Source organism: Amblyomma maculatum, chromosome 11, assembly GCF_055883805.1.
Source record: "Amblyomma maculatum isolate TAMU_Amacu chromosome 11, ASM5588380v1, whole genome shotgun sequence".
NCBI lineage: Eukaryota > Metazoa > Arthropoda > Arachnida > Ixodida > Ixodidae > Amblyomma > Amblyomma maculatum.
The window spans coordinates 155,959,261-155,973,011 of NC_139354.1; the positions used below are offsets into that span (position 1 = coordinate 155,959,261).

A 13,751-nucleotide genomic window follows, 5' to 3' on the forward strand; every position below is an offset into this window, starting at 1 on the left:
GAGGTGGCAGGAATACACAGAAGGTCTGTACAAGAAGGACCTGGATGTGATGTGCGAACCCAACATAAGACTGTTGTGATTACTGATCTCGAGCCGGGCATCCTGAATAGGGAAGTTGAATGGGCCTTAGCCAGCCTTGCTAAGAACAAAGTTAGAAGAATTGATGGCATTCCAGGTGAGTTGCTTCAAAACCTCCACCATGACGCTGTTAACTCTGCAGTGGCCATAGGACTGGAAGAGGTCAGTTTACATCCCCATTCCAAGGAAAGACACCGCACGATCGCGCTTATTTCGCATGCTAGCAAGGTGATGTAGAAAATTCTCCAAGGTAGACTGCAGCAGTATGTGGATCAGGAGCTTCCGTACGTGCAAGGTTGGTTTCGCAAGGGCAGAGGAACTAGAGACCAGATTACCAACGTCCGTTGGATCATGAAGAAAGCAAGAGAGTTCCATAAACCCATCTACTTCTGCTTTATTCATTATGCGAAATCATTTGACTGCGTAGATCACAGCAGATTGTGGCAAGCTTTCCAAGGGATGGAATTCCAATTCACCTCATCTGTCTCCTCAGGAACCTATATGAAGGGCAAGAGGCCACAGTCAGAACTGGGCATGGTCTTACTGTTTGGTTTCCGATTGAGAAAGGAGTGAGACATGGCTGCATACTGTCGCCCTGCCTATTTAACCTATATACTGAGTGGATCATGAGGAAGGCCTGTCTGGTCGAGTCTTCAGCTGGAGTGAAAATTGCTGGAAAACGTGTCAACAACCTTAGATATGAGGATGATACCACTTTAATGGCAGAAAGTGAAGTGGAACTCAAGAGACTTCTGAAGAGAGTGAGAAGAGAGTGACAAGTTGGGGCTTAAACTGAATAATAAAAAGACAAAGATCATGGCGTCTTGCCCTATTAAGTCCTGGAGCATCAATGGACAAGAAGTGGGAGCTGTGACAGATTTTCTTGTCTTGGGTTCCAAGGTTACCCCGGAAGGAGACTGCAGCCTTGAAATTAGCAGACGCCTGCTTGTGGGAAAGAGAGCCATGGCTAGCCTTGTCCGCCTAATAAAGAGCACAGACATTAGACTGTCAACCAAAATCCGTATAACTCGTGCTATGGTCTTTCCAGTTGTGATGTATGGATGCGAGAGTGGGATGTGAAGAAGGCTGACCGCCGAAGAATTGACGTGTTTGAATTGTGGTGCTGGCGGAGACTCTTGAGAGTTCCTTGGACTGCGAGAAGATCAAATCAGTCGATATTGTTGACTATAAACCCTGACTGCTCATTGGAGGGTCAAATTCTAAAGTTAAAGCTCAGCTACTTTGGTCATCTGATGAGAAGAGAGGAGTCGCTGGAAAAAGATTTGATTTTGGGAAAGGTTGACGGTCACAGGAGAAGGTGTAGGCAGCGAACGCGATGGTTAGATGGCATCCTCGAGGAGCTGGTGTTATGCGATGTTAGGATGATAGTGAGAGACCGGAAAGCGTGGCGTGATATGGTTCATAGGTTCACGAACAGTCGGACACGACTGAACGACTGAACTGAATTGACGATAATCATTGCGGTGCGGTACGTAGTCGGGCAAAAGAATGGACGTGTTCCGAAGAGTGGAATTATGGTACTGTTTATGAAAAAGATGGACGAATACTTTTTCGGAGGCATGCTATGGGTTGTAAAGAGAGGAAACTTTTCATATTGGTTACGCTTGTACTACGGTTAAAGTTAGGCGAAATAAACTGCGAGGCCTTCTTTTGGACCACGTCAAACGAAGTAATTAATTTATCGTGTTGGGGACCCCATATAGCAGCTGCGTATTCCATTTTAGAACGAATTAGTGTTTTGTAAAGTAATCACTTTGGAGATGACGGAGTTTTCACGACGTTTGGCGTACGTAGCACAACATAAGGTTGGAATTGTTAATAGTGTGCTCGATATGGTTTAACCAGAGGACCGCAGAAATGTGGACACCCAAGTATTTGTATGTAGGGGCAGATTCTAGCGGTACGTTATTTAGGCAGTATCTGGAGGAGGTGTTAGCGTGTCGGGATACTCTCCTAACTTTATATTTGCCTATGTTTAGGTCCATGCGCCAATTGTTGCACCAAGAAGGTGGAATCGTCAGGGGATTTTATTTCACGAAAACCAACACAAGCATCAGCGAACAGAAGGATGTTAATGCTACTTTGGAAAGAAGATCGTTAATGTAAATGAGAAAAACAAGCAGTGCAATGACTGAGCATTGAGGCACGCCCAAACAAACATCACTGAAAACTCAATTATAATTGTTAGCGCAGTAAGCTGTTTAGTGGAACACCAGGACGGTAGGAAATGTCCGAGAACCAAGCGACTGGGTATCTCTCGAACCAGTTCTGCGGCGACAAGGCTCCGGCTCTACTTCGTCGACCTCTTGAAGTTTCTGCGAGAGCTGCTGTCGGTCGGAATTATTACAATACTCCCAAGGCGAAAAAGGCGTCATTCTGGCGAATCATGGTGAGGAAAGGGTAGGCGGGTCATGATAGGGCTTCAGGCGGTCGACGTGTACAATTTCTCGGCCGTGGCAGCAATGGTCTGCAGATTGGTCCAGATCTGAACTGTGTAACTCATGGGGGAAGATTGTTCGATAATGCGGTAACGTCCGTGATAACGCGGAAGGAGTTCAGATGAGAGGCCGGGAGAGAATGAAGGCACCCAGAGCCAAACGAGTGCACCAGAGAGATATGAAGGCGTTATATTTGTAGGGTCCTTATTATGCGTTTGGTGAGCCTGGCTCTCCGTTACGAAGGAGAGCGCCACTTGTCGGCATTCATCAACAAATGTCTGCACTTGACTTAGAGTGGTTTTTGAAGCGTCAGGGTGGTAGGGTAGGATGGTATTTATGGTGGACGTCGGTTCACGACCGTATAAATAAAAGAACGAGTAGAACCCTGTCATGGTCTGCGTAGCCGTATTGTAAGCGTATGTTACGAAAAGCAGCGCCTGGTCCCAATAAGAGTGAGCGCGCTATCAACGTACACGGCTAGCATGCTACTAAGAATGTGAATAAGTCGCTCAGTCATGCCGTTCGTTTGGATTGGTAACCTGTGGTTCTCGGATGAACGATCTGGCACTGCTTAAGTGCTTACGAAGGGCTTTGACGGTGTCGGAAGGAAACCCACGTCCGCGATCACTGAGAAATCCTTTCGGTGCGCCATAACGAAGAACCAGGCGATACAGGATGAACGAAGCAACATCCCGTGCGGTAGCGGATTGCAAGGCCGATCTTTCCACGCAAAGTGTTAGGCGGTGAACGGCTACGATGACCCAGTGGTTGTAAGCCGAAGTGTTCGGAGGCGGGCCATATAGACCGAAGCCGACACGGTCAAAAGGGGGCTGTGGCAAGGCAATGGCTTCAACGGAGCGGCTGGCTGGGTGGGTGGGTGGGGGGGGGGGGTTTGACGTTGGCAGGCGATCGGATGTATTGTCGAATGAAACGGTACATACCGCGCCAGTAATATGACATACACAGTCGAGCATACGTTTTAAGGACTCCTGTAGGACAGCTTTTGCGATCGGCGTGGAAAAAGGCGCAGACTGCACCACTGAGATGTCGGGGAATAAAGAGCAGCCACTTTCGCCTTGTAGGATGGTTTTTGCGGCGAAATAAAAGTGCATGACAAATGACGAAATAGTGAGCCTGACGACAACGTGCACGGACCACAGACGTATCTGCGGGCGTAAACAGGAGGGCTAAGAGTCAGTATATCCATATCATCCTTCTGCTGCTAGTATGGGATGTTGGTATTGTTGAACGGCGACACATCGTAGGCACAGACGAAGCCATCCATCGAATCGTCAGGAAGCGGTGAAGGGGAAAGGGCATCAGCGTCGATGTGCTTGAGTCCAGATTGATAGATGACGTAGATGTCGTACTCCTAAAGGCGTAACGCCCAGCGGGCGAGGCGGCTAGAAGGTTTTTTCAGGGAGGGCAGCGAGCAGAGTGCGTGGTGGTCTATAACGACGTAGACTGGGCGACCGTAAATATAAGGATAAAACTATGCATTTACGCATACGATGGCCACACACTCCGTTTCGGTCACAGAATAGTTCAATGCCACTTTGGTGAGGGTGCGACTTGCGTACGCGACGGCATACTCGGTATATCCAGATTTCTGTTGGGCAAGAACAGCGCCCAGACCCACGCCGCTTGCATCAGTGTGTATTTCGGTGGAGTAGGCAGGGTCAACTTGGCGGAGTAAATGGGGAAAGACCAGTGGTCGGTGTAATGTATTGAACGCAGCATTACAGGCTGGTGACCAAGAGGAAAGGTTCGGACTGCCGGCGAGAAGCCGCGTTAAAGGGGCGATGATACTGGCAAAGTTGCGAGTAAAACGGCGAAATATGAGCATAGACCGACGAACTTGTGAAGTTCTTTCAAGGTTGTGGGCATAGGAAGTCTGCTACGGTGCAAATTTCGGTAGGATTTAGTAGAAAGCCACCCTTGGAAATGACATGACCAAGTTTTGGGAGCTTGGTAGCGGCAATGTAACATTTTTTCAAGTTAATTTGTGTGGAGGAAGTTGAGTTGTAGATCCGTAAGGCACGCAAGTACGCGCTGAAGGTGCAGGAAGTGGGAAGGGAAATCTTTCGAGAAAAGAAAGAAAAGAAAAAGCCGTAGCCGTGGATGATGTCGTGGGAGCAGTTGTAAAGCACCACCGTCTGACCAGCTCTAAAGATCCTTGCGGGTTATTTTATTCAGATGCCAGTAGTTCACACAGCAGCAAATCGTGCCATCGTTTTTCATCACCAAGACAACAGGGTGGGGGGGGGGGGGGCGAAGAGCTGTGAGATGGTCGTATGATGCCCCGTTGCAGTATATCGGCGACATTGTCACAAATGCGCGGCGCTCTGTGGGTGACACGCGATATGGTCGCTGCAGCAAGGGAGCGTGCGTACCAGTGTCAATTTTGTGAGAGACGATCAAAGCACAGCCCAAGGAAGGCTGGGACATGTGAAAGGATGCACCGAAGCGGTAACGAGGGCAACTATGTGGCCAAGTTGAGCTGATGAAAGGTCATAGCGATGGCTCGATGAAGGGTCTCGGCAGGAAGCTTATCACTCGTAGCCGCACAGGACATCAGGGCAGCGACATGGGAAAAAACATTAGGTTCGGAGAACAGGTAAGTGGGAGTAGTGTCCAGCTCCTCAATATAGCCGGGGCACTCGCCGCGAAGAACAATGGTCGGGCAGGAAAAAGGTTTGAGGCATAGATGGTTCAGCTGCCATCAGAAATCGTTAAAACGGCGAAAGGAAGAAGGAGGCGGTTATGGTGGGCGGAGAGGAGTTTGGGTGTAAAGAGGACAGGGCTACGGAGGACAGAGGTCGAAATAAGGAGGAGGAGAACAGAACAGAAAAGGCGAATGTCAGTGTCTGCAGCTACAAGGGGTTTAGGAGGGCGGACAGGCACAGGGAAACATTACACACAGGTGGAAGCTCAACTTCTGCATTGGCACAATCAATCACAGCACTGTGTGTGGAGCGAAAGTCGTAGCCGAGGATGATGTCGTGCGAGCAGTCGTAAAAAATCACCCTCCGACTAGATACGTAATGTCTTTTATCCAAACTCTTACCGTTCAAGCTCCCACTGGGCTGATGCGCTGTGAACTGGCTGTAGGAAGCGAAAAAGCAGAAAGAGGCGTCTTGACGTGGCGAATTTTGCGGCGAAGGGCATCACTGATACCGGAAACTGTAGCACCTGTATCTACCAGCTCGAGAACAGGAAAGCCTTCTACTAATACTTCGATTACATTTTCGGGAGAAGACAGATGACTTAAGGAGTTCATCAAACGCGTAGTTCTTGTCTCCGGAATTGCGCACATTTAGTTTTCCTCTTGGGTAGGGCCCTGTCGCCGGTGCATCGACGAAATGGAACGTTGGCGAGGCGAAGGCAAACGTCGCGTCGAGTACTGAGCACAAGGTGGAGACAATCTAGAAGAGACACTGGACAAGGGCGGCTCGGGATAGTAGTGGTATTTACGTATACCATTCACAGGATGAGGCGGACGCTGACGGCAAAAGCGAGCAACGTAGCCCGGGAGCCCGCAAGCATAGCAAATGGGTCGAATGTCGGCGGTTCGCCATGGCTTCGCAATGCGACGTCACGGTTGAGGAATTGAAGGAGATGGGGGCGCTATGAAACGAGGTGGAGCATAGAATGTACGGCTGGTCTGGTAGGACGGAGTCGGAAGCGGACCGCGCGTCCTAGCGCGGTCCATTGCACAGAAGCAATGCATAGAAGCAATGGGAACACTAGGCGGCAGGACTTCGGCGATACCCTATGATGTGTATTTCCCGCTACACAACGTCCGCCAATCAGATTTCAGGTAGCACCCCTTGACAGAAAGCAGTACATTTCACCCCTCTCGTAATAGAAGCACACGTACTTTCCTCCTTACTATATATACCATCTTTACTCCTATACAATTACTTATAATTCTAAACCAGGCGACACGAACAGCTTTGCTAAAAACCTTAGCTGTAGTTTAGCTTGTGGTTAAATCTGAGGTTACGCGAGAGCTATCTGCATGGCTACGCTTAGGTTTGGCTTGAAAGCAAAGGCATGAATTTTGCACAGTGTAGTTTGCTCTATGGTTTCAGCTTTATTTATGCCATAGGAGGCACGTTTGGCTACTAAAGTGCGATGACGCGAAATCCTCTATCGCACGGTAGTCTGAAGCCTTTCGCTATGGCAACTCTTTCTGTTTTCACTCCTACCTTCGCGATTACGCGATAGCGTACTCTACCAGCTAACATATAAAGCCCCGCTAAATCAAGTGTTTCAGCAGCATGATTGTGATATCACCCTCCCTTATGAAAGAAGACACCCGAGTTGGTAACTCCTGCCAAACGTAATGTTAGGAAACCCCACGTCGTTAGTGCTCGGCCATGTCAGCTGCCAGCTACCGCCTTCCACTTCTTCTTTCTTCGCTTTTCGGACAGGCACGGACAGGTACCGGACAGGCACGGCAAAATGATGAGAATGTAGACAATTTAGCTCTCGCCACAAAATTCATCTGCTTGGTCACATTTTTTTTACATAACCGCAAAACGCCATTTCGAAAGCTGAAAATTTTCTAACACAAATTTCATTCCTAAGACTATTCTGAGCACCAATCAGAAACAAATTAGCTATGGTTTAGCTATTGGGTTAACCTGCCGTTACGCGGGAGCTATTTGCATGGCTACGCTCATATTCGGCTTGAAACCAAGGACTTGACTTTGTCACATATTAGTTTTCTCTATGGTTTCAGCTTTATTTATGCCAATAGTGGGCACTTCTGTCTACTAACGTTCGATGAGGCCAAAGTCTATCGCGTGGTGGTCCGAAGCCCTCCACTACGGCACCTGTTTCTCTCTGTACTCTCTCCCACCTTCGTTAGCTTTCAGCCAACATATAAAGCCCCGCTTTAATCGAGGCGTATAAACGTGCCTGCCTCGCCTAGGAATACCGTGAATGCAGATTTGGCTGGCTAATTGTGATATCACTCTCCCATATGAATGGAGAGGCCCGAGTTGGCGGCTCCTGCCAAACGTAACTTCAGGAAGTCCTACGTCCAGTTAATGCTCGACCATGTCAGCTGCCAGCTACCGCCTCCCACAATGTCTTCTTTCTTCGCTCTTCCGACACGCACGAACCCGAACCGGACAGGCACGGCGAAATGGCGAGAGTGTTACCAATATATCTGTCGCTACAAAGCAATATGGCACCGAAGAGCGGCTGTGTGTCGGGAATAAGGCCCCTGGTATCTTTGACTGTACTGCGCGCTTTGCCGAAGTTAATTGATGCGCTAGCCTGAGGGCAACAAATGGGAAGAGGAGGAGGACACGACCGTATTCAAAGTGGGATAAGGGAATGCCAGGCTCATATCCCATGGGCCATTCATCAGCCCAACCATGAATCATTTCCAATTTGTTATCCCTATCTGTTATTGACTGAAGCGTTGCTCCTTTGGTGTGCCCGCTGGCGGGGCAGGTGAGTAAGGTTCATTTGGGATTAGTAAGCTTTCAGGACTTTGTCCATTTGTGGCTGCGCGCGCTTCGGCATTGTTTTGCATTTCAATCAGCTCGCCGTCGCAAATGCGCAAATGCCTTGCCATGGAACCAGATGTCAGAGGAGCAAGGAAGATAGCGGTTCCAAACACTGTCAAGAATGTGTCCAGAGCTGCATCGCTATGCAGCAGTACGCAGAAGACCTACATTTCCACCATCTAAAGGATGCAGCTAATGCCGTATACAAGCAACTGGCATCGCCGGTATTAAAGCTGTTTTCTTGCGTTCATCTATTCTTGAAATCTCGAGGGCCAGGTTTTTTTTATGAATTATTCGACACAATCTCTACTAATCGCAGTGGAAAACGAATGCATCCCTGCGGATATGAAAGGAGGGAGGCAGAATTATACCCGAAGCTTCGCGGTTGGAACTAATGTGAGCGCTAAGGAGTTATTGCTCCGTGATAAGAAATCTACTCCACGTTACGCGTTTTTGAATCGAAAACTCCACTACACCATCAGGCTACGCTAAGCGACAGCTCACGTGTCCCTTTCAACGAGCGAGAGGACTACGTGTGGCTATAAGAAAATACTGAGCACCCCCCATACGGAGTCGCCCGGTATGTAGTGGCGCGATGCGTGACGATACGCACGGCTCTTATATACAGTCTGTGCATTTGAGCTAACATCAGCTCAGCAAAGATCATACGAGCAAAGATCAAAAAAGCTCAAAGCTCAGCAAAGATCAAAAGAAAACTATCTGTCTCCTGTATCTGTCACCTGTACTCCACGCCCAGCTTGTGAGAAACGTAATTAGACTCCTTGTCTAGCCTGTGCATGATAGTGGCGACGTCGATGACGACGCAGTTAGTGATAATGATGATAATATTGGCGCTGGAGTTAGTGACAATGATAATGATAGCTGCGATGGTGACAATGACGATGCAATAAGTTTGTAATGCTGATAGTGCCGATAGTGATGATGATGCTGAATAGCCAGAAACAGCCAATTCTAACGAAGCTTTGCTAATTCATCTAGGTTTATCAGGGTCAAACCGCAGCACGTTTTCCTCAAATAAACCAATCTCGCTTCGAATGTACTGCTTTCCGCTTCAGTACCATGACCCCTTTCTTACCCGAAGAGCTAAATTATTGTTGTGTTTGATTTTTGCTTCACGTTTAGGGTTCCCGCTCAAAACAGTCTGCTTACCCTATTTGTTCAATAACCTCTAACGCTGACATTATAGCACTGACACATCGCACATCTACAATTTGTTTCGAAAGCAGCACTACGACAGCCAAAGCGGGACCTCGGTTGGCCGCAGCTTGCCCGTGAAGAGGCGTAGCTACGGTGTCCTCATAAAAGAATTAGTTGTGGGTTAGTTCTCTTTGACCCTAGTTGAATTGCTAAAGCAACGGCGGAAGCTTCTTCTGCTACATTATTCCCCTATCACGCCCTATTAATGTAAGCTGCTACATGACTGGTGACACCTAAGGTGATCCTTTAAAGTTATGACGCGAGAGCGTAAGCTGCCAGCCCACATATAAAGTGACGCTTCAACCAAGCCACATGGACGTGCCTGCGTGTCGTAGGGGTAACGACAGTGCACACAGTTCTGGCAGGCTGATTCTGATATCACCCTCCCATTTGAAAGGCGCGACCGGAGTTGGCCGCTCCTGCCCGTGGTATAGGGATAACGTGAATTCAAATGTCATGGCAGGCTGATTTTTTTTATCAGGAAACCGTAGCTATGCCACTTCACGGCGTAGCAGTGGCTATGCGAGATCTCGTTTTGGCTGTTGTAGTATTGCTTTCACAATACAAATCAGCCTGCATCATCATTTGAATTCCCGTTATCCTTATGCCACAGCCAGGAGCTGCCAACTCGGGCCGCTCCTTTCATATAGGAGTGTGATATCAAACTCGGCCTACCGGAACCGTTTGCATTCTTGTTACCCCTACGATACACAGGCATGGTTGAAGCGTCACTTTATATCTGGGCTGGTAGCTTATTCTCTCACGTCACACCTTTAAAGGATGAGCTTAAGTGTCCCCAATAATATAGCTCCTTACACTGATAGGACGTGATAGCGGAAGATTGTAGCAGGCAAAAGAAGCGTCCGCAGTCGCTTTCACCATTTAACTATAGGCTTCAGTTCAGTTCAGTCGTTCAGTCGTGTCCGACTCTTCGTGACCCTATTGACCATGTCACGCCACGCTTTCCGGTCTCTCACTATCTTCCTAACATCACATAATTTCATCTGCAGTGCCTCGAGGATGCCATCTAACCATCGCGTTCGCTGCCTACCTCTTCTCCGGCGACCCTAAACCTTTCCCAACATCAAATCTTTCTCCAGCGACTCCTCTCTTCTCATCAGATGACCAAAGTAGCTGAGCTTTAACTTTAGAATTTGACCCTCCAATGAGCAGTCAGGGTTTATGGTCGACAATATTGACTGATTTGATCTTCTGGCAGTCCAAGGAACTCTCAAGAGTCTTCGCCAGCACCACAATTCAAACGCGTCAATTCTTCGGCGGTCAGCCTTTTTCACAGTCCAACTCTCGCATCCATACATCACAACTGGAAAGACCATAGCACGAGTTATACGGATCTTGGTTGGCAGACTAATGTCTCTGCTCTTTACTAGGTGGTCAAGGCTAACCATTGCTCTTTCCCAGAAGCAGGCATCTCCTAATTTCATGGCTGCAGTCTCCTTCCGAGGTAATCTTGGAGCCCAGGAAGAGAAAATCTGTCACAGCTTCCACTTCTTGTCCCTTGACGCTACAAGACTTCATAGGGCAAGACGCCATAATCTTTGTCTTTTTAATGTTCAGTTTAAGCCCAAACTTCTCACTCTCTTCTTGTACGCGCATCAGAAGTCTCTTGAGTTCCGCTTCACTTTCTGCCATTAAAGTGGTATCATCCGCATATCTAAGGTTGTTGATACGTTTTCCAGCAATCTTCACTCCAGCTGAAGACTCGTCCAGACCAGCCTTCCTCATGATGCACTCTGCATATAGGTTAAATAGGCAGGGCGACAGTATGCAGCCTTGCCTCACTCCTTTCTCAATCGGAAACCAATCAGTAAGACCATGCCCAGTTCTGACTGTGGCCTCTTGCCCTTCATACAGGTTCGTGAGGAGACAGATGAGGTGAATTGGAACTCCCATCTCTTGGAGAGCTTGCCACAATCTGCTGTGATCTACGCAGTCAAACGCTTTCGCATAGTCAATAAAGCAGAAGTAGATGGGTTTCTGGAACTCTCTTGCTTTTTCCATGATCCAGCGAAGGTTGGCAACTTGGTCTCTAGTTCCTCTGCCCTTGCGAAATCCAGCTTGCACGTCCGGAAGCTCCCGATCCACATACTGCTGCAGCCTAGCTTGGAGGATTTTCAACATCACCTTGCTAGCATGCGAAATAAGCGCGATCGTGCGGTAGGTGGAACAATCTTTGGCACTGCCTTTCTTTGGAATGGGGATGTAAACTGACCTCCTCCAATCCTGTGGCCACTGCAGGGTTGTCCAAATCTTCTGACATAATGTATGCAGAATGTTAACAGCGTCATGGTTGACGTTTTGAAGCAACTCAGCTGGAATTGTATCAATTCCGCTAGCTTTGTTCTTAGCAAGGCTGGCTAAGGCCTATTCAACTTCACTCTTCAGGATGCCCGGGTCGAGATCAGTGTCCACAACCGTCTTATGTTGGGTTTGCACATTCGGGTCCTTCTTGTACAGTTCTTCTGTGTATTCCTGCCACCTCTTCTTTATCTCTGCGGCTTCAGTGAGGTCCTTCCCTCGTTTGTCCTTTATCACGCCCATCTTAGCACAGAAGCTTCCTTTGATATCTTTGATTGTCTTATACAGAGCTCTTGTGTTTCTTAATTGGCTGTTGTCCTCAACTGCTTGGAACTGTATGTTCAGGAAGGCATTCTTATTTCTCCTTGCTATTTTCTGAAAATCCACATTGAGAATCTTGTATCTTTCTCTTTCCCCCATAACTTTTGCCATCCTCCTTTCCTCAGCTATTTGCAAAGCCTCTTCAGATAACCATTTTGCTTTCTTGCATTTCTTTTGCTTTGGAACTACCTTAGTAGCAACTTCTTGTATTATATCACGAACATCAGTCCACATCTCTTCGGGCTCTTTGTCTTCTATTCTAATTCTTGAAATCGATTCCTCACTTCCAGAGCATCTTCTAATGGAACTTGATCCAGATTATACCTGAAAGGCCTTCTAGTTTTCTGCGTTTTTCTCAATCGAAGCTTAATCTTGGCAACAAGAAGCTGATGATCGGTGCCACAATCGGCCCCAGGCCTTGTTTTTACTGCTTGTATAGCTCTTTTCAATCTCTGTCGGCAAATAATATAATCGATCTGATTCCTGTACAGACCGTCCGGCGAAGTCCATGTGTACAGGCGCCTCTTGTGCTGTTGAAAATGAGTATTCGCTATGGTCAGGTTGTTTTCTTGACAAAACTCTACTAGCCTCTGCCCAGCTTCATTTGGCTCACCAAGACCGAACTTGCCTGTAATTCCGGGTATTTCTTCACTCCCTACCTTAGCATTCCAGTCTCCTATGAGAAAAACGACGTCTGATGATGGGGTGCGGTCTAAAAGGCATTGTAGGTCCGCATAAAATCTCTCAACGTCACCTTCTTCAGCAGTAGTGGTCGGTGCATAGACTTGGATAACTGTTATGTTGAAAGGGTGACCCTGGATCCGAAGTGAAATCATTCGAACTATAAGCTTAACCAGAGCTAAACCACAACTAATTTTTTCTACGTGACATTCACGCAGAATAACAATATTATTTACGACAAAAGTTTGCTACAAGACTTAATTTTTCGCAGCAGTAATAAAGAACTGAATAATCCTATGAGGATATCGTAGCCCAAGGTTCATTTCGCTTATTTGAGTTGCATTTGACTTTATATAGCGAGGGATGTAGGTGATAATCTCATTGTAGCCTTTTAATTTATTTGTGTCTAACTTAAGCCAAGCCTTGCGTCTGAATATATAGCGAAGGATAAGTTAAGCTCTGTTGTACATAGTGCCTTTCGATTTTAATTTCATTTTATATCCACGCTATTAAGATATTAGAAACAAGGCCAATTCAGGGGTAGGAGTCTTCCATTGAAGCTGGTGTCCCTCATTTTAGACGCAAGCACCAATTCCTTCCATAGCGGCTGGAGGGCAGGCTACTGAAGCGTAGTGCCGTTTCCCTGGCAATGATATCAAGCAGAAAAAAAACCTCCGCCACCCCCGCCAATAAGCGATGTACGTCTGGATGCCAGCTGTTCAGACCAGAGCTCTTTAATATTCCCAGTTGCAAAATTTCCCAATAGGGCTCATGTATAAAAACAAAAAGTGGTTCTGATTGGTCAAAAGTTGCTGATAAACGCACAATCACAGGGAAAGTACAATATGGTCAAAACTTGCAGTAGCAAAAATTCTTAGATAAAACAGCCGTACAGGTAATTTAAGTAAAAACGAAGAAGGAAAACCAGTGATCTAATAGCATAGAGCCTTTATTGACCGCTTCTAGATGGCGTGCCAATTGACAGACACCAGAAATATGCATACAAAGACTAGACAACATTTAAAGCGGAGTTTTCAAGCTGGTATAGTCTAACAGGTCTTGTTTAGGCAGCTCACTCAGCGCGGAATTTTATGGCGCTGCTAGCATCGAAAGAAAAGCGTATCTCTATAAAGCATCACTTTTCTTCCTG

The 13,751-nt window shown here is 47.3% G+C and overlaps 1 protein-coding gene across 2 annotated transcripts in view; it reads left to right on the plus strand.

The window, feature by feature from the left end:
- The window catches only part of LOC146175227 (uncharacterized), a 275,430-nt gene that overhangs the window by 220,664 nt on the left and 41,015 nt on the right, over positions 1 to 13,751 (plus strand). The window lies entirely within an intron of this gene.